The 22168-nt window shown below is 39.5% G+C and overlaps 1 protein-coding gene across 3 annotated transcripts in view; it reads left to right on the top strand.

Moving 5' to 3' along the window:
- SOX5 (SRY-box transcription factor 5) overlaps nucleotides 1-22168 on the top strand; it is a 652081-nt gene that overhangs the window by 115838 nt on the left and 514075 nt on the right. Inside the window, exon 1 of one of the 3 annotated variants that reach the window (XM_080392184.1) lies at nucleotides 1079-22168. This exon is cut by the window's right edge and continues 22738 nt beyond it. The exons of the other annotated variants lie outside the window; for them this stretch is intronic. The gene's annotated coding sequence lies outside the window, so the exon portion shown is untranslated. Of the gene's footprint in view, nucleotides 1-1078 lie in introns of those variants that run through there. 3 annotated transcript variants of the gene reach the window in all.

The raw sequence follows: 22168 nt of genomic DNA, 5'->3' as shown, positions 1-22168 counted from the left end.
AATAAAAAAAATAGAAGCAGCACTGGGGTTTAATGGAAATAGTCATATTTCAAAGATGGTGTATTACATAGTGGTTTTCTTTTCCAAATTACAGGTTAAGCACCCAAAGGGCAACAACTAAGCGTATTGTGAAGGTACATGGGTGCTGGGGGTCACTGCTTCGTGCAGAAGCCAGATGCGATCCATCAGCTGCTTAGTGGTGCTTTGCTTTTTGTGTGACAGTGGCTTGCACTGAGCTGCAGCTCTGTGGCGCCCAGTGTCCCTTCTCAGGGGCCCTGTCTCCCGGCTCTGGGCTGGGCCTCCAGACAACTGTTCAAAGGGGTTCAAGCAGGTTTGCTAAAGAATGCTGATACTTTGCCTGGGGTGAACAGATACTGCAAATACTTTCCAGTCACTTGAGAAAGTAGCTCAGGACTTGGATGTTGTATTGTGTTTGTCCTGGTCCTGGGTTTTTTTTGGTGAACTATCCCGACTGTTTGCATGAATGAACTGTGGACAGAACTGTGGCCTCGATTCTGGTCACTGCTGCTTTTGTGAGGAAACAGGTGGCACCAAAGCTTGCTTTTCCTACTGGAACCATCAGCTTTAGGGGATAGTAAATTGCATTTGCTCAGAACTGCAGTAAACTGCTTCCTCAGCAGGGAGTGAAAAGCAGGAAAGAACTCAAAATATGTGAGTCAGGATTCCTCCTTGTTGGGTTTGCTGAGGTGAAGCAGCTTTGTGCCACCTATAAAGACTAAAAATTCAGTGTAAAGGCATTGCTAAATGAGGGGAGGCTTATCAGTCAACTGGAAAGAGTGGAATGACTGAAGGAAGTTGTGTTGATCAAGGGAAATACATTGAAACCAAAGCTGTAATAACTGCTTAACTATTTTAAATAGAGATTTTATTACTAAAGGATAAAATACAATTGTTGTATTTTCTGTTCTACATGTATAGAAGAAACTGTACCAGTGTTATCATTGGCGCAATAAGCACCTCAGGCTGCATTATATTTATGATGTTGCCACATCATGCAAAGTGTAGTTGAACATTTGGCACATTTCTTATTTTTACAATAAGCAAGACTCTTCCCCCCCCCGCCCCCCCTGCCCTTTTTCATATAGATATAAAACACTTTAATAAAATGAGGTACATGTAGACCAATACTGTATATCTAGGGGTAGACCAGATTAAGGCAGGATTAAACTTTCACATATATCATGTTAGATACAGATATCCAAGGTCTGTGTTTCATGGTGTATGCCAGCCACTAGTTGCATACAGTCAGGAAGAAGTTTCCTGTATGATAGGCTGTGACATGACTGCAGTATATCTTGTCATACGCTTCTGGGCTGCTGGGTTCTGGCTGCTGGTCTGGGAGCTACTTCACCTAGCACAGCAAGCATAGATAAGCATAGCACATCTTTACATTTTCTTTTAATTTTCTCAGTAACAATAGGGTTTCATGAGTTGACATGAAAGTCTTTATTAGTGTTAAGTTACCAAACATATAACAGTATTATTAGCACTAGCAGGTGTTTTTTTTATCCTGGAGTTTCGTTTTGGTTTGTCTCTGCATCCACCTGCAATCAATCTCATACTAAAATACAAACGATGGTAGTGTCAAGTCCATTTACACTTGCCTGTATGGATGTGCCAAATATGTACTGAGGAGCAGTGCTTGTGCACATGCTTTTCTTGTATGTCTCATTAAGTGGCATCTGGGGTGACATGAACTTTTCTTCAATCTCCAGACGCTAATCATTTGCTTTTAAAAGAAGGATGAATATTACAGTCTGTAAGTAACTGAAAGTAAAAGGTGTCCTGAGACAGACAGTGGCACCTGCGCATCTTAAGTCTGGCTGTAAATATCTAACCTGACTCCTAATTCTCTCCAGCTCTTTTTGAAAATCATACCACTAACTTTTTATAAAAATTCAAAGGCTACAAATGGTAGGTGTGTAATAGCAGTGGTTATTAAGCTTCCAGATAGTAGTCTACTACAGTTCACAGGCAGTCCTCAGGATGTCCTTGCTTTCTGATTATGGCCACTATTAAGTGTACAGAGGTACCAACCAGGCTGCATTTTTGGCTGTTCCCTCGGCAGGCTGAGTCAGCAGTGTGCATTGACAAATGATGTGATAGGGAGGGGAAGTGACAGAGAAATATCTTCAGTAAGGGTGCTGAGGGACCAGTTCTGTTTACTGAGCACAGTCATTGGAGAAGTGGTAGCCTGACCTCAGCCTATATTTCACAGCTCCTGGTCCTTTACCACTTGATGCTTCTCAAAACTTGACTCTTGTGCATTGCCATTCGCCCCATTCTTGAACAAGACCACAAGCATGATCTTAGTGTTTGGTCATGGTTTGAACATGACCACGTGTCTGATCTTAGAGGATGCATGTACCACCATTGCAACACTTTGCCTTCACTGATATAGCACATATTGATCTGCTACAGAGAAGTACAGTGCAAAACCAGAAGTGGGTAAACTTGTCAGGTTAAACCAACATCTTGAATCTTTATGATGTGGTCAAAATATAGACGAGGTTAAGAACAAAACTCAGAACCTTTCACTTAAACATATATCCATTTGGAACTCTTCAGGAACAGAAGAAAAGGTGCCAATGTTAAAACTGATCAATGTGGTAACTAGTACAACCCAGTGGCAAGTTTATGTTTTAAGTCCCACCCTCTCTGCTGATCAGGGAAGACAGGAGTTCTTACAGCCTCCAAGCGAGTCTTTGCTCTTTGCTTTAAGCTGTATCTGTTTATGCTTTCAGTTTTGAACTCCCTGGTCCAGTCCCCAGCGTGTTGGCCAAGAGGGCAGCTGTCATACTAACATGAGGCAAGAACAGCCTCTCTTGCAATGTTTCTGGCCTGGAAACAGAGAGAGAATATTTAAAATCTCATGAGAGAGAACTTGTTCTGGTAAGCTGTCCTGTGTTAACAAGATGTGATGGTCAAGCAAGCTATGGGAATAGATGGGCAGCTTTCTGCAGGAAGTCTTGGAACAGAAAATGTCTGTGGCCAGCAGTGAATTTCAGTTTCTAAGCAAAGTGCTCACATAAGACTTGAATTTCTCAGAAGAATGGGACCAGCCCCTTAAAATAAGCACTAAGATCGTGTAATGAGAAAATATCAGGAAGCAGCCATGGTGGAGAGAAATACCTTCCTGACTACAGCTGCTAGTAATGGAGAGATATGCTGTCATTGAGTGCCCAAAGTTTTTCATCCTGGCCGCTGTTGCTGCCAGACCATTGCTTCTCTGTGAGCAATCCCCCAGGAGGATCAACTTTCCTAGGTGGTGGCCTGGTCCCGATGGTTAGATCAGTACCATTGCAGGCTGAGTTGAAATAACTTGCATTTGGACCAAATGCTGCAATTTTATTATTTTTTTAAAAAACGTGCATACACTATGGCTGTGTATTTGCTAAAGGTGGGATGAGTTGGTGGCTTTTGGATGCCTCGCTGAGGAGCAGAAATAGAAGCAGCTAATCTGTATGAATTTGGTGAAAGCAGAAGCTCGTTGTGCATAACAACGTCCAGGTACTCCAGGCAGCATGGAGACAAATCTGCATGTTTGGATATGCAGTCCTCTGGCTGTACATGTTTCCCAAGACTTTCTTCCCCAAAGTTGTTAATCCAGGGTGACAGATAAGGACAAGAACGTATTCTTATCACTGACCTACCTTTCCTGTCAGTAGAGCAAGAGACAGGCAAGAAATGTGCAGTGGGATTCTCCCTAGCATGGGATACTCCCCCCACTATTAGTTCTTCTGTAATTAATTAAAGTGTAATGTTAAAAATGGTAAAATTTCTGGATAGGTGCCATCCTTTCAGGTTAATTTAAGAATATCTTTTCATTATGAGAAAAGATTAAATTTCTTAGAGATTTTCTGCTGTCACCAGTACCCAGCACCAGTAGATAGCTGAATTCAGAGGAACCTTCTCTTGCAACTGCCTTTTCTTTAAAAGCATGTTAAGTTCAGCATGCCAAATATTGTGGGAAAGCTGGCTTTCATCCATTCACACTGTTTAGCATTCAGGATTTATGATAGTTCCTTGTGTGTAAACACAATAGGCATTTTATAAATTGGATTGTTCGTACAGTAATATAAGATGTAAATAATATTGTTCCTACTGGTTACATTATATAAAATATATAACCAGCTGCTGAATTTGTGGCACAGAGGCCTGTCATACTATTTTTCTTTTATGTGCTGTAGGCTAGGTGCATCACTTATGTAACTTCATTTACTCTATCAGCTTATTTTTGGAAATATTATTGCATATAGTGGTTATGAAAAGGAGTACCTACATTGTGCAGCACCAAAGGCTGTAATGGAACTTTTCCAGAAGCCTTGTGATCTGCATGTGATTTGCATAAAATATAGCATATTTGGATGTTTTTTCATCTCAGATAAATGTATGCTAATAAGGTATGTATTAACTAGATGGATGTATACTAATATTATTCATTTCATCAATAATAATTCTGTGACTTGTGCTTTCTATCCAGTGTGCCAGCATTTGTAATTGTGTAGTAATGTTTAATTCACAATTATTTGGGGGGGACACGGCGTGGTGATGTTATGTTTTTTCTTAGGTATGTTAAAAAATAAGCAGCAAATACATATTTGACTGAGCAAGAAAAATTTGATCTACAGCATTCCACTGTGCGTGAGGAGCACATTAGTAAAAAGATGATGACGGTGTAGCTGACACCAGTATCTGTGAAAGAATCTCTTTTCGGTAGTACAAACCAGAAATGGCATTATCTGGCCTTTCTAAAGGGCATTTTAGCACTATCCGTGTGTTGCAAATCCTGGCTGAAGAGTGGATCAGCAAACAGTAATCAGCAGACGTGGATTCCAGGGAATGGGCAAAGTGTCTAATGACTAAATGCAGTGATTAGTGAAGGTAGGATCAAGACAGAACCGTAATCCCCAGAACAACCAATATAAGTTTTTTTCTTTCCAAAGCTAGTTAATACCTTGCCCTTTTAATTATCTTAGCATCAGAAGGAAGTGCCATCTTCTACCTGGCTCTCATTACTCCATCAGACACATTAATTTAAATACTTGTGAACATATAAAAGAGGCTTCTGAAGAAGAGATTTCTTTATTTTTTATAAACATTTTTATGACTTTGGTTTTTTATCCATCTTATAACCAGTTCTAAAATTTGCAGCTGTCTTCAGCTGCATGGTATGCAGAGATGGAGTCTGTTCAGGATGTGCAGGGTGGACTTCCCAGCTCTTGTGACATTAGGGCTGACAGCCCTGCCCCAGCTAGCAGATCCATAGAGGCACCAGCTTGAAAGTGGATCTCTGTCACTGGCTGCTGTGATTTCCAAGGTCTGGTAAACTAAGCGGCTTCACCGAGGAGAGGTTTGTGTCTTCCCTCCATCCAAAACTTTTATCACTGAAGAAAGTAGGAAGGAGCTAACTGGTTGGTCCTACCATTTTTTTTTTTTTTTTCCAAATCCTGACCAGCAAGTTGAACAGTCTTGGGATAAAGAAGTGGAAGGAAGACAGAAGTAGAGAAGCAGCAAGCGTAAGCTGTGGAAAGAGGGAGTTAAAGCAGCTGAGACAAGTCCTAGAGAATAAATGAAATACATACATATACTTGTTAAGCTCCTGAAGTTTCAGAGACTTTGTCTAAGACTCATCTTACATTTGAGCACTGATATATTTTTTTTAATTATTATTTTTATTCCACCACCCACCCCAGCTCTATGGGTTTTATCCTCCCAGGTCTTTTGGGGGGATTATGGTAGTTGTGATTAATACTGTGAATTGTTGCTGTTTGCTGCAAAAAGTAATGCTGATTTCAATGGGGATTGTAAAGCCCTGTTTCATCTCACTTACCATTTTTGACTTGGAAAATTCATTTGGCATTGATATTATGAGCAGAGCAGTTTTGCAGGGGTAAGAATACTGACCTTTTTTGCATTACTGGCTGTGAGGAATAGTTCTTTCTAAATCTAATATTTGATTTGTCAAAATAACGTGGTACTGCAAAGGTTACTCATGGCTCTTCCTAATCAAACCTTAAATGGATAACTATAATGGTTTTAGTTATTTTTGATGACCTGTCTTTTGTTCTTATTGATGTAAAGGTAAAACTGGCAAAGAAAATGAAACAGAGCTCTTCTAAAAGCCATGAACAATGCAAACATAACCAGATTTTGATGTGTTGTGGAAGGTGTGGTCTATCTAAGGATCTCAGCCCTTAAAGAAGGGGAAGGGATGAGGTATACAAGCAATGTTTTTGCTGAGACACTATAGAACTGTGTTCAAGTTTAATTTTGTTTGGCTTTCTGCCATTTGGAGGATGGGAAGGGCAGTAATTTCTGTTTCTAGAGGCCTTTTCTTTGTAAAGAACCCCCTGTTTCTAACACTAAAATTCCTGGCTAGTTTTTTACCATAAACCTTCTTCCATAAATAATTTGAAGTAGTAACTTCCTTTGCAGGCAGTGGGGGCTGGTACACTCATGGAGGCGGACTACCACTTCATGCTTATCTTGACTGCTGGAAGATGCTGTTAACATCATGTCTCAGGTTAAGAGGAAGGTGTTGGTATAAAGAAGACCTTTGTATGGAATACAAAACTGTTGCTCTTTAAATGCCCTTATTGATAAGGTTTCCTTTTTTCACACAGCGGTTATATTTTAAATAGTTAACTTCTGGAGAGGCTGAAATAAGCTAAGACAGCTAGTAAATGGTCTTACCCATTTTACCTGTGCCTGTTTGCGATCCTCTGCATACTGATACAGACATAGTCTGAAAGAACTTCCTTGACCACAAGATCAAATGGGGAGAAGTCAATTTTATGCTTTTTTTTTTCTTAGTGTGTGCTGTAAATATTGCGCTTAAGGGGACAACTGCACAATGGCTTTTGATGTGCAGTGCCTGCCTAGTGGCATTGAATCCTGCTGACCTTGTGGAAGATCACTTACTCTGGTCAGCTGTAATCTTTTTCCCACCCATGACACTGCCCTGAACCATAGTCTCAGCTCAGCTCTCAAGAGCTCCCTGCTACTTTCTACCTTCTTGCACTCACCTTTATTTTACATTTCTGCATTGCCTTTGAAACATAGGCCTAGCAATTGCTCACCCTTGAGCTCAGGTTCATTAATTTATAGGTGAATGAAGAGCTGCTGTATCAGACTTGTTTGCCTCTGAAGATACTTTCCTAAAATAAGAACGTGAGAAGCATGTATCTTTTCCTCTGTGGCTTACCCAATGTCTGGTATTTTTCTCCAGTCTCATATTTTTCTCTATTTACTGCTCAGTATTTCCTTGCAGTTTCCACTTTAGATAATAATATGTTGACATATAGTATGTAAATTTGAATTTGAACATGGAGGATTTTATATCATTTTTACAAGCCGTGTGTGCACCTCACACTCTGACTTTTGAAGTTTTCATACCAGTGGGTATGACACTTGAGAAACCTTGGGCAAAAATAAATGTCAGGCTGAAATCTAAGGTCAGCAAGTTTTAGAGAGTCCTGCAGAAGGATCTAAGATTTTTTTTTTTTTTTTTGCTACAAGTAGGTGGAAGAACCCTGGTAACCATAATCAGATGCAGTACCTACTACAAAGGTAGCAATCTGCAATTTCTTTAACATGTTGACAGTCAACTCTATTTCTGGGAAAGTGCCATGATTGCACATGCAAACACACACAGGCACGCATACATGCACACACAGTCATCACGTAAACTTTGAAGAGGAAATTCTGCCCTAGTAAGAAGAATGTTCTAATATTCATAGAGGGCAAGGAAGTTGTGCACAAGCCCCGCAGGGGACCCTCCTTGCAGTGTATGTGCAGACCTTGCTTTGTATGTAGTGAAAGGTGGACCCTTCTGGAAGTCTGGATTTTGAAGTCTGAAGGTGGCAGCAAGGCACGTAACCTGCAGAATAGAATCACTAACTTAAGGCTCAAGCTCCATGTCCAGTAGGTAGGCTGTTGCTTTCACACCAGAACTTATCAATGGTTGCCATTTATTTTTCGTTGGGTCTCAGGCTTTACAGCACCATTTCCAAACTTGCCTGATGGACCTCTCTTGGTCACCAAAAAGTCACTTTTATTATGAGGAAAGGAGCATGAGGTCATGAGGTGTGTGCAGAGGAACAGGAAGCTGCAGGACACCCCTATGAGTGCTGCTTTAGCCACGATGTGAATGCATTGCTTGGATAAAGTAGGTAATAGTTCTTGAGAAGTTCAGACTTTTCTGTTCTGGATGCTAGTTCAGGTTACTATGATAACCACACATTTGCTACTTCCATCTTAGGCAACAGTCTGCTGTTCCAAACCAATATTGTCTATGGTATACAGTCCTATAGTATACAGGCTTTAAGTATTTCCAGGTTCAGTGCTAGTAGCAGGCATTCTTTCTATAAGTAAGGTACAAAGAGCAAACCTTGGAGGAGATGACAAGTTAGTTCAGGAAAGTGAAATAACAATATTCTACTATTCCACAATAAGAAAGAAAAAATATGGTGAGGCAAATTAATAATGTTAGTTGTTCCTATAAAAACTATGAAAGGAAATTAAACTCTTTTACTGACATTTCAATGTTGGGTTTTGTTGACTTCCTATATATTTTTTGGTTAATTTAATTTCAGTATAATATATGTCTTCTCATTTGTGGGTTATTTTTGTTTTTTTCATTTAAAAAAAATTATTTACTGGGGAATAGTAAGAAGAGACCTTTTGTAAATGAAGAGAGAGTAGAATAGCTATTCAGAAAAATAAAATTGAATACTGTCTGAACTTCACCAAATGTAGATAGCTTTCATATAATGTGAAAAGCTAAAGTTGCAAAAACAGCCTTGTTTTACCTTTTTTCCACCCTTGCTTTTCTGGACTATTTTTTTTTTACCTAGCAGTAAGCAGGAATGCAAGGCTGTTGGTAGGATAAGTGAGTCTGTGCCACGAGCTGTGGGATGGCAACGTATGTGTCTGAAACATCAGAGAAAATTTCAGAGAGGAGTAGATAACTGAACTGAAAATTCACCAATATGCAATAATCAGTAGCTGATAACTCTTGAAAAATATTATGGGATTTGCACTGATCTCAAGTAGGCGTGATCTCTTTTTCTCTGGCAGTATGAAATAAAGACAGAAGAAAAAGGTTGGTGCACCCTGACAGTGTGCTGGGAACTCTTTATGATTTGCAGTGATAAAAAGAAAGTCAATCTTAGATATTTTTAGGAGGTTTTGTGCATATTGTCGGCAAAGAGTTAACAGTAGTTTTTTTGGTTGACCGCCTCCTTTACATGCTTCTGTGGAGGAAGTAGTAAGGCACTGGAGTTTCCTCTTGCTCTATTGATGTTTTCTTTCATTTTCATTCATGAAATTCAAAACCTTTCAGTTAAATAACAGCACATAACAGACTGCTACTTTTATTAATACGTCTTTGGAGGATAATGAAAGGAATGGGTGGAACCAGTTGAAATCTGCTGTTGGACAGTCAATATTGGAAGGCAGTGGCAAAGCCCTTACTGTTTCTAGATGAGCAAATGGATTACTTTTCCACTCAGGCTCTGCTAGATTTTTAGGGTGATTGACTTTGGATCTTTTCTGCTGTTTAATAGCAACTCTTACAAATAGAAAAATATGTTTAGAGAGAGTGAAACCTCAACAGCATCACTTATATGGACTTTTCCTTGTGGAAGTTTTTGTTGGGTTTGTGGGTTTTTTCATCCTACCTACAATTAAATCTACACGTCAGTGGGATTACAGTTACTTCAAAGACTGCTTCTTTGGGTCATGATTAGAGATATCTGAAACAATGAGAAACGGGAGGCAAGGAAGAGAGCAAAGTTGTGCAAGGATTTATAGAATCAGGGTGTAAAGAAAGGTCTTTGTTAATTTGTTTCAAAGGTCCAAAATGTGCCACCCTACTTCTGCTACATTTCCACCTGCTAGCTGAAACCTGATCTACTTTTCCCCATCAGTCAGGGGAAAAAAGTGACAGTGTATCCTGAGCTATTGAAATAGTTCTGTTTGTTACACTCATAATTTTTCAGGTACGTGTCATGTACCTGGGATTTTGGTACCCTGTTTGTCACAACCCTTTGGCCATTTTGGGATGGTGATGACATCAGGTTGGTCTGTTCTGTGACGGATGCTGGCCATCAGGCATTCCTGAGAGGCCACAGCCGCAGCACTGTGCTGCTCTACATAGACCTTGGGAGCTCCTGAAATCACAAAAAGGAAGACTTTGCTCCATTGTAGCCTTACACCAGCACAGCAGATAAAGGACAAAATGCTTGTGTTTATCTGATTGGTATGGAAGACTCATAAATGGCAAAGTAGTAAAATGATTTAGTTTCTTACCAGGCATTCATTTCTTTTTGGTTATATGGATCAGGCAAACTTTCCGGATGTGGGACATGTTTATGAGCTTCTGTAATACTTTTTTTTTCTTTCTTTCTTTCTTTTTTTTTTTTTTCCACTCTTCTTTTCCCTGCATTTTTCCCATAGGCTTGTTCACAGCAACACCCACTGGAGGTAATGAGCAGTGACAGTATCACTGCATCTTTCCCCCGGGGAGCTGAACAACATTGGCTCCTGTAAGCCAGCGCTGTAAGCAGTGTTTTTTTATAAAAAGGGTGGGATGCCTCTAGTCTCCAGCAGCATGTTTTCTGTCAACCAGGAGAAAATACTTAAATAAAAGAGTCTAATAAACCTGGTCAAAAGAGAAGCTGGGTTTTAGTTTACTCAGCTGCTGCAATGGGTTATGAGAATGACACAAAGTTTAATGCGATGTAGTTTGTTCTATTTCTGAAGTAGTTTCGTCATAATCCAAGCAAGAAGTGGAGCTGTCATGATAATGTGAGTGTGTTCAGCAGAAGAAGCATGAGATTCTGTTTTTAACAGGAATTCAACCTTAGGCATACGAAAATGTGGTATTAAAAGTATAACTATAAGACGCTCCTGCTAAAGACATCAGAAGGCCATGCAAGGGCCATTTCCATAGGAAGACAGATCAAGTGAATGTACGAGACCTGAGAGTTGTGTTGCTGTGAGAGCTGGGCTATAATTTAGCGAGCTGACAGGAGGAGTGAAGTATCTCCTCAATATCTGTGTTTGGCAGAGGAGATGAATGCATACGTCAGGAAACAATGTTTAAGTGTTTTATTTCCTTATTTCAGCCTGTCAAACTGTCAGCGTAGTTAATGGCCACCAAGAGAGAGTGAGGGGAAGGGAGGGAGGGGAGGGGGAGGATAAATGGAAGGAAACAAAGGTGCTGTGGAGCCTGGAAGAAAGGAAAACTGGGAAAGATTAGCAGGGTGCTGAGGCATAATGGTCCCTTGGACACAAACATCCAAACTCCCTCCATTGGCTCGAACCTCCTCTCCCTTCCAGCCCTCCAAGGAAATGTGTAGAGATAATGAATGTCCTGGTACACCGCACAAGGTAACTTTATTTTACTTATATTAATTCTGCTGCAGTAATATCTAGGTCCACAGTCAGCAAGGCACTTCAGCAGGACTTCATATCATATATAAGTTGGGTTGTTTGCTGCAGTGGGATCCAAACTGAACAAGAATGAATTAGCTTGTCTGGACTTTGAGTTCTTGGGATTCAGGCAATTTCTTTGTGGTGCTTTGCAAGCTGTCTGTAGCTGGACTTTTTCTTTTAAACGAACAAGGTTTGAATTATTATATTAAGTATACAGGGAGATATAAGTGTCCAGGACTTAGTTCTTCTTTCTGACATACCCATGCACCTTCCACTAAAGTCAATACAAATGGAATGCTTTTCATAAGAAAAGTATTTTTAAGGCGAAGCCAATATTATGTATTATTTTAATTGCATGGAAAAATGAGAGCAAAAAAAAAAAATACATCAAAGACTCTGGTTCAGTAACTGCAGAGAGGAGGATAATGCAAACTATTCTTGTACTTCAGTCAAAGATGACACTTTGTTTTCGCTGCCTTGTTAATCATGAGTGTTGGCAGGAAAAGCATTTTAGGGTTCTGCTATGGGAGGTGGAGTTGGCTCGCACACACCCAGATGAAGCACCTTCCAAACTCTGTTTCAGAGGTGCAGAGCCCAGATAGTATGTGCCCCAAACTGGATAAATGACAAAGCTGAAGCTTTCCTGGCTCTGCGGGAAATATGCGGCTCAGTTGTGGCTTGACTGGAGCAACATAAAAGCCCTCCCCTTATGCATCAAGGCAGAGAGCAGAGCCCACAAGGAGATGGGGGGTGGCTGTTGGGATTAACCTTTAGGATATGTCGTTTTGATTCAGAAGAAACCTTTGGACATTGCCTGTTCATGTCAGTAGAGTTATGGGTCCACAGCCTTTCATGTAAAGCCACTATCGCACTGTGCAGTATCATAAGGTATGAATTTGAACTGGGTATACTGATAATGGCTTTTCCTTTGGCATAACATTGTTGTGGTAGTTGTGGGTTGTCTGCGTTCTACCCAAATATGCAGTTGTTATTGTTCCAGTGAAAGCTGCCTGAATCCTGTAGTTCTTGGGTTTACCTATCTATTACTTCTTTAAATATTTCCTTAAGTCAAACAAATGGGTAAAATAAGGAAAGAGCCATATAATGGTATTCAGCATGATTTAGTGTTTTTATTATATTAATAGTCAAAGTTGTCAATTTTTCTGTAGTCATCTCATTGGAGGAGGGTATTAAGAGGTGTTTTGAAAGAGAATATAGTAGTAGCTTTGTGAACAGGATGGTTTTGGTTATGGGGGGAGCTATGGGAAATACCTGGTGTACATTTTTGAAAATATGATTAATAAGTGTTGGAGGGTGGTTCAGCCAGATGGCTTGAGTGATGATTCAGCTTGGCTGTGCAGAATTGAAGAGAATGAAGTAAGATGACATTAGGCTGAGAGGAGCACTGGAAGTCAGGACAGCAGCAGATACCTGCTGTGACGGAGAAGGGAAGCCAAAAGAATATTGCAAAGGCAGGTGTATAATGAGGAAAGCAAGGGATAAGAAGGATGATTTTTGCTGTGGTAAGAGGGGGATGAGACTGCTTTTGTGGACACTGAATCAGCTGTGTCCTTTAGAACAAGTTCTTAATGGCTTTATAGTGGAACTCAGGCTGACGTCTTCATAGTATTAGAAGTGCTCTGGTTTAGCACCCTTAGAAAGAGGTGTTACTCATTTGTCTCTGTCATCATAGGAGCAACTGAGAGGATAAAACCTGAACCAAGTCCACGAACTTCAGAAACATTATGTCTGTAGAATACAGTCCTGCTTTTTTAAATGCAAATTTAATCAAACCCATGGACCCTATTTGTTGTATGTACAATCATGTCCCCAGGCTCTGTGGTCTCAGGAGATGCTGCAAGTTAAGGGAACAGTGTCTGCTCAAAACCTGACTTAGGGATTTCCAGTGAGTCAGGCCAGGCAGAGCTGGTGATTGAGTGATTCGTGAACTGAATGAGCCATCCATTGCCATGCTGGGGAGAACTGAGCCGCCAGTGAGCCTTTCTTTCCAGTAAGATGTGAAATCCATGGTTCATTGAAAAAGCACATGCTTCATTTCAGACCTGTAGCAGCATTAGTAATGTCTGTCTGAATACAGAGACAAGTAACTGTATCTGCATATTTGAATTTTACATATGATTGTGATGCAGATTTGAGTTACCTTGCTATGCTAAGCTATGGTAGGAGCTCAGTATTAAATGATAACTGTGTTTCACCCCTGAATTGAGGCTCTTTGCTAGAGTGGACAAATGAGCCCAATGTGCAGGCTTGCATGGCTGGAAAGACTGAAGAGCTGAAGCAGAACTCAGAAAGGAAGTGACTTTGTTAGTCAGCCAGTTTTTCAAAAGGAAAAAGAGTTTACATGAATCACTGGAAACTACTTCACATTGTTCTCGTTCAGGAATATACATAGGAGACACTTTTTGCCAATAAAAGCATTAATTCATGGGTAATGAGGAGTCCTTGCCATTCCCATGTGAAAGCTCTGCCAGATTGGGTCAGATGACTCCACCTACGAAAACTATGTATGTTTATGACATGCACTGCTTTAAACCATAAATAAATCTGTGGCATTGTGCCTGTAATAATCTTTCTGCAGAGCTGTACAGCCTACTACCCATTAGCTGATGTATTTATCATGCTTACTGTTCTTTTCCATTATTTCTGTAGTATGAGTATGATGGTATCTGGTAAAGTAATTTTAAAAGTATTGTTAAAGGTACAAAAATACAGATCATATGAGGTACCCCTGAAAGTAATGGAGCTCTGTGTGGGCACAGAAGTAATTACTGTGTACCAGCTTGTTGCTCACAGCAGTGAAGTTCTTCATCCAGATATATATATATATATATACACACACGTTGTCTCTGTGTGTGTATGCACAGATACATTTATTTGTGATACAAACTCTTTATGCTTGTGCGTACTTGACTATTACAAAAACAAAGTGAATGTAAATACATGAGATTGTAAGATCTGACGTGTGGAGATGTTTATAGGGAGATGCTGTTTTAGTATGTAGGAGGTGATCATGTAATTAAAGACCTTTACAGTTTCCAGGAAGGGGCGGATGTAATCTTTATACCTACATAATGGTAAGCATTGAGATGTAAGGAAATACCAGTTGTGCAAGACTCTTCCATTGCTCTTAATTATTTGCTTTTTATAGAAGTTAAGAAGAATTCCGCAATAATTTTTTTATATTTTTGTTTTGTTTTATATTTGTTTTATATTTATATTATGTTTTAAAGTCATATTGTTTAACTATTACATACTTTTTAAAAAAGGAAAAGAGGGAGTTCGTTAAATGCAAGTGACTGTCATCAGCGCAAGACTCACATCACAAACCCCATTTTTCAATGTGGCTGTTTACAGGTTTTCTTCTAGCATTTCTGCTGGTTCCTAGGGTAAAAAAAAAAAAAAAAAAAAAAAGACCTAACTACTAACTCCCCCTTGAAATTCAAAACTATCTTAAAGCCTTACAATTTTAGAAAGCCTGTTAGTTCTGATTTTAATTAGAAGCCAAAATATCTTGTGTCACTTTCATGGTGTTATATACTCCTAAGGCAGAATTTGGGGTGGGTTGGGTTTTTTTTTTTTGGTTTTAAATCAGATTTTTATGATTATATCACTCCAAAATTAAATATTCTCTGAAATGTAACTAAAATTTCAGTTTTCTCAATAGACATTGTGAATACATTTCACTATGATTGTGCTGGGAAATGCAGGCTGAATATTTTGTTCATCATTCAACTAAGTTAGCTGAGGGTTTGTTTGTATCAATGCAGGCATATGTGGGGAAAAAAATAAAAGACAAATTTAAGAGTGTTCGTGAAAGGGCAGTAAATGAAGATTTGTGAGCTGAGGATGTATGTTAACATGCACTGGATGTATGTGACTGCTGGAGACATTATGAACAATTGCTGGGTTTCTGAAAGGCTTCACAGTCTTCCTAGAAGTAAACGTTGGCCTGTGTAGTAATATTCAATTATATGGTCTCAAAATGGAAGAAACAAGAGCATTTAAGTATTACAGTTATGTGTAGAGTGTGGCATTTTGGCCTCTCCATTCTGTCAGCAGTTGAATACTACTCATTCCAAAATAAAGAAAGGTTTCAGAGCTCACATGGGACTTCCCTGGAGGAGGAGCGGTTCATCAGCACAGTAAGGAAGCTCTGGAAGGCTTTGCTGGAGGAGGCTCCTGTCAGATGTCTAATATCACACTCCACACTGGCAGCTCTTGACAAATATTGTGAGGCTGTGCCCACATTCCCAAAGTTGCTAATGTAGAAGACTTAAAAGTTTGCCAAGAAAATACCTTTTGTTTGGAGACATTCTTCTATGGATTTAAGAAAAAGGCACAGTTGATGGAAACCTTTCAGAATTTGATATAGATACATCTGGGGATAATCTTGTGCAATATGAAATTGCTAAGGTATCAGTGATAAATCCAGTAGAGGTGACACTTTCTGTGGGATCCCAAATATGAAAAATAACATTCAAATTAAAGGCTATTTTTTCTTCCACCAAAAGCAATGGAAGTATTCGAAGAAGGGCTATATGCTTTACATTATGGTGGCTATCCTGTGGGTGTTTTAGAATCATTTAGGCTGGAAAAGACCATTAAGGTCATAGAGTCCAACTGTAAACCTAACACTGCCAAGTCTACCACTAAACCATGTTCCTAAGCACTATGTCAGGGTAAGAAATGGCCATCTGTAAGATGTGTTAGAGGAAAAGGGGATACCAATGCAAGAGTTTAAAAGACTTTCAAACAAACTTAACTTTATTTCTTTTTATTTGGATTTTCAGGTTTTGTCTGTTGCTGTAGGAATTAAGTTTGCTGGTTGTGCTTCAAACACAGTGCTTTATATCCAAAAAGAAAAGTGTATCACAATACAGGAAAATTAACATCTTTTTTTAATGTTGCACTTACTAAAACATGTCTCATTTCTTGGGAACTTTTGTATTCATTGTCTGTCATTCTGAGACCTTAACACCATTTCACTTTTGCAGTTCACCATAATACTTTATTGGTCAAAATTTGGGAGGGGGAGGGGAGTATCAGAGTATATTCAGAGAGTAATAATTTTTAGTTACCATCCTTTCTGGAAAGACTGTAATGCTAGGTTTCAGCTGTGCCCACTGTTTTTAAGCCTGTTCTGTATGTTTGCTCTTCTCTCACAGGTATTACTGAACAAGTGTGCTGCATCTGCTGCACTATCACCATGATATTTATTAGTCCTTTGATTTACCTATCTGTAAAATGATGATGATACTTATCTTGAAATTTGCTGGACACTTACAGCCTGATCCAAACTCTGCCCAAGTCAATGGGAGCTTTCCATCTCCATGCACATTTCTGAACCAGACCTTTAGTTCACCGGTGTTTGCTGAGTTCTGTGAGATCCTTAGATGAAACTAGCTATGAAATATGAAAAATTACTGATATTCACACAGTTAGGGTGATAAGATAAATGCAATTGAAGTGTCCTTGACTCTGACTGAACAGTCTGAATTAGACATAACACAACAAGAATATGGGGTGTTTTTTTAAGTGTGGATAGGGAAGTCATAAAATATATGCATTGTTTCATATGTCTTCTGAAAGCACAGCAATAGGATGTTTCTTAGTCTTCTCTACCTTGTTCATAACTTTACAACATTCTGTTCATTTCTGAGACTGAAAAAGCCCCAAAGATCAAAAGATCTCTTGATAGCTCTGTGTGGTGCTCTGGTTTGCTGGAATGACTGTGAGCACTGAGCTGGATTTCTGCACTAGAGGCTGGACACTGCAACCCCACGGCTGGTATTTGTGCAGTAAACATATATGAGTAGCACAAAGCTTCCCACTCGCTAGCTTTAGGTTTGGCCTCGTTACAACATTAAAAAAAAAAGGGTGGGGGTGGGGGGTGCGGGAGATGGTGTTAAAAAAAACAAATTAACTGCCACAAGAAGCTTCCTTTCTGATCATTAAGACAACAATGAATTATCCCTGTTTAGCATACATTTTGAGATTGCTTTGGTGCCAGGAGTTCTGCCACCTGTTCCCAGCAGGACAAGGTGGGGATAAGAAGAAAACTAGTAATCTTTGAGAAATAAAATATACATGTGCACTTACAAAGTGAAATTTGATAATCTTTTTAGTGAAGGAGATAAACCTTTTCAGTCTTACACGTCACTCAGAGGATAGGCTTCTTCAATGCAGCCCAGACAGCTGGGGACTATTTGTTTTCATTTATTTAAAGGAACCTCAGTAGGCAGTTTTGAATAGTAAGTCTTGGGTTTTCGGGGTTTTTTGTGTAAAAAAAAAAAAAAACCCAAACAACAAAACAAAACGACAAGAACCAACTAACAAAACGAGCAAAAAACCCAAACAACTCTACCGTGTTAAAATGTCTGTATAATATTCTCTCCTTTCTTCTGTATTTTTCATCTTCTGCTTTTCCTAATGCTTGCAAATGAGACAGTGAAAATAATTCTAAACCAGAAGTGATGCTGATAACCAGAAGTTAGAGTAGAAGTCATACAGGTTGCATGCTTGTGCAAATCAGCATAACACCATGCACCTCACTAGCCTTGAGTATCTGACCTATTAGGTGGTCCAGAGGCAGAAACAAATGTTTATAACCATTAATAAACTGGAAGGTGCCCTAAGCAAAACTCAGTGCAAAAAAATTACCTTTTTAGGCCGGGGTTGGGCAGGGTCCTCAGCAGGAAGGCCTACTTTCCCAAAAGCATTTTCCCATCCTTGCTTCCCCCAGCAGCTGTTCAGACAGAACCTCTCTCCAGCAAGAGAAGGGACAAGAGGAAGCAAGGAATTAACCCCTTGTTTCCAGGAGACTATGTTCTTTCTTGTGTTTGGCAAATAACAATCAGAAGGCACTACCTCAAAAAAAAAAAAAATCTGCACTTGCTGTAATTAGAGAGGTCAGAGGTAACAGATAAGAACATACTGCTGTTGAAAATAAATATTTTAAAATATTTCCCGCTAGATGGACACTGTTAAGATGGTGACAGTAAGGTCTTAGATTCTGATATCAGTGAAGGGGTTAAATAATTTTTGGCAGCCCATTGATCATGTAAAACCATAAAGCAGTTCCAGTAGAAAGAGATGTGTAGAGGTAGAAAATATCGGACTGAGTGCATGCTCTCTGTGGATAATAAAAATTACCCACTTTCTCACAGATGTCGAATCTGGCAGTTTTCCACTAAAAATTTGGATTGCATATCAACTATCCAAATTATTTTAGTGTCTGTTGAAGAGTGTGTTTGGCAGGTTTTCCAGCAGGAAAATAGGAAGTCGATTTGAAAACATTAATACTATTTGAATACAACTGCTTAAGCTGATTGTTCCTTAGATGAACTCTAGTGGAAACACGTTCTGCCCTGCAAGTCCCCAGCATGTCTCCAGGTGGAGAAGGTGGAGATGTGAAATTGCTGCTCCAGAGAGGAGGGAGAGGTCTACCTCCAGGGGATTGACCTTATTCCCTTTTATTTTTTATTTTTTTTTTATCTGCCCCCTTTCCTCCTCCTGCCTTTCTCAGTTATATATAGCCTGGTTGAATAAGAGTGGAACATAATAGCTGGACAAGCAATTGAGAGGAACAAGAACCAAAAAGGAGGGGTATGGTCACTGAAGAGAGCAAATATGCAAAGTACCTGTACAGCTTTTTGGGTTCTGCATGAACATCAGAGATTTGGGAAAGGGGAGTGAAATCACTGAGGCCTCAGCTAAGATGTATGTGCAGTGGGTGGATGCCATCAAAGAAGTAACTGAGGGATTAGATGGACCAAAACTGGGGAAAGAGGACAGCATAGAAAGCAGGCAGATGTACATCTGTATTTAAAACAACGCATACGGCACTAGTCTGCTCCTTCCAGAAGAGCACGGGATTTTTGGGTAACCACTGGACGTTGTAAGAGGATGGACAAACGTTCAGGTGTTTAGCATAGGGCTTCTTGCATCTTTCAAACAGAGACAGGACAGTAAATCAGAGGAGTGGTGATACTGCTATTCTTGGGCTGTAAGTGAGACGCAATAGGATGAAGTCAAGACAGGGAAATATCAGAAGAATAAATTGAAAATTTCCTGATGCTGAGTTTGGCTAGAAATGAACTTGTAACTATAGGTCATGGATATCATAAAATACTTGAAAACTAAATAACAGGACATTGATGTACTTCTGAAAGGAAGTGATGTTCTGGCAGGCACTTCCACTGGCTTTGACGGAGTATTTTAATGCCAGCAGAAGTTAGGATTTCTAACTGGGGATATAATCAGAACAATTTTTTACTGAGTTTTTTTACAGAACAAAAATTAATAGGAAAAAAGTGCACTGTGATGGTCCTGGTGTTCTGGACACTTTCTGTCAGATCATGAAAACTTCATTCCACTGAGTGTCATGAGGGATGTGGGTCTGATATCTTGGGCCAGGAGAAGTACTAGAACGGAGCTGTTGCACTAACGTTACTAATACTTATTGAAGTTGCATCTATTTGAAGCCACTGTAGTGTTAACAGGGCTGCAGAGAGAGTGGCAGAGTATTTACCTTTTTAAATCCTGAGGCTCTTCTGTTTTCCTCTCCTATCTTTGTCCCCTTCCTGGACTCAAACATGCTTTGGCAGAAGAGCTCAGTCCTGCCTCCCCGCTTACTGCTGTTACTACACTGCCAGGAAGATTGGCATATTGCTGTGGTATGAAGCATGGGTGTGAGAGAGGGAGATCCTGCTGCAGAGAGCTCATGCTCTGTGGAGGTCAGAGTCAAGTGCTTCTCCCATCTCTGATCTGTCAGTACACTGATACACTTCTAAAAACACTCCTCATAAAAATTCTTAGGCTTTATCACATTTAATCTTTTGTTCTGGTGCTCGAAGAGTTATTGTCAAGCCCTACTGGGTATCTGAAGGATAACAATGGAAACTGGATGATTTTTTTGTTGGGTGAAACTCTTTGACATAGTGAAATTGTTAGTTTTATAATTTTTTATTCTATTAGAATTTTATTATTCTATTAGAATTTTATTATTCTATTAGAATTTATTACTCGTATTTCAGAGAGGAAATCAGAATTTAATTTTTCAGAGAGCTTTCAGAGCTCCTCCAGTAGGTGGTCTGGTCTGGTGTTCCTGTTTGCCTCGGGTCAAATCAGGTTCCCAGAGGTTGTGTCCAATTGATGTGTTGTCTCCTGGGCAATATTGTGCAGTGTAGGAGAAACAGACTGTACGTCTGATGGCATTTGCTCTGAGGGTGGAGAACACAGCAGGGTCCTTCCACTGGAGTGGAGCATAGGGTGCGTTGTAGAGGATAGTAAATACACTTGAACTATTAGTCTGGAAGAGTCAAGAGGAGGGAGGGAAAAAAAAAAAAGAGATATATTTGAAAAAGTTATTTGGTTTTCTTTGAATGGAAAAGTGTATCTAACAGGTCATGTTTAATTATTTTTTTAAAAATATCTTTTGTTCATCTTTTGAGTGAGGAAATGTGTTCCCAGATACTTAAACGGTCTACTGGAAATGCTCATTTGATCTGTGGACTATTTGAAAGATTTTGACATGTCTTGTGAAATGGCCACAGTACCTCTGTGAATAGGTGCAATTTCTTGTATATATGTGTTAGGGCATTGTCTGTCTTCAGTAGTAGTGGCCTATGAGATGGTGACCATAGGATCCCTGCATGCACACCTGGGACAGTAAGTGCTCAATTTTTACTGCACTGTCTGTGGTAGGGAATGCCACCACCTGAAATGTCAGGTTCCGGTTGAGGGGTTTTTCCCCTTTTTGCCAGGGCATAACACAGAGAGAACAGCTGAGCTAATTCAGTATGTGCATGTGAGACTTGTCAGCTTCCTGAAATGCTGTCTTAACGGTTTTGATATTTTAATACGACTAAGAGAAATTTAGATCAATCCTGAAGCAAAGCTATGCAACCATTGAATAGGAAAAGATTTATTTTTATTATCAAGGAGGACATCTGATAAAATAGCTTTTGGGTCTCCTAATCTGTGTCCATGGTATCAAAACCTCAACAAATCTCAGTTCTGCCTTATGTAATAAAGCTTGTTTGTGCATAAGTTCAGGCTGTTTGGTATGTATCTTATGGTGTTTGTCCATCATGAAATGGTAGGTGAGTCTGTTTGAATAAAAAAGTCTCTACTTCTTCCTGTTCATTAGTGTCAAAATGGGATGCCAGCTCTGCATTAGGCCTTTTTGTCTAGATGGTTTACTTGGACGTGCCCTTATGATTGGATTTATCAGTTAAAGGCCTGTATTACGTACTTATTTGTTTATTTTTAGGTTTGAGAGAAGGTTTTCGATATTTCCACTGCCTTCTACTGGGAATTGAAAAAGTAAGAAAGTGAGTCAAGTCCTGATGCTGTGTTGGAGTCTAGGTCCAAATCCAATTTCTGTAGCTTCAGTCCAGGCCCCCTCCAAAGATTATACGGGAAGCTGCTTTTGTCATTCCTGTCACATGAAAACAGGAAGCTCCAGGAGTTTCATGAGACAGCCAGTTTTTGTGATATTTGAACCACAGTTACAGGTAAATAATTTTTTTTTTAATCATTTACTTAAGATTGTAATAAGACTTTGATTATCTTTTTATTTTTCCCAGTGATTCGACAGAACCAAGTTTAGTGTTTTGCTTACACTGCCAACTTTCCAGTGCTCAGACTTACACAGTCCTTTAACTTTTGGGCATACTTTTGT

This window comes from Falco punctatus, assembly GCF_963210335.1.
Source record: "Falco punctatus genome assembly, chromosome: 6".
NCBI lineage: Eukaryota > Metazoa > Chordata > Aves > Falconiformes > Falconidae > Falco > Falco punctatus.
Note: the sequence above shows the minus strand (reverse complement) of the source record. Positions and strands in the feature narration are given on the sequence as shown.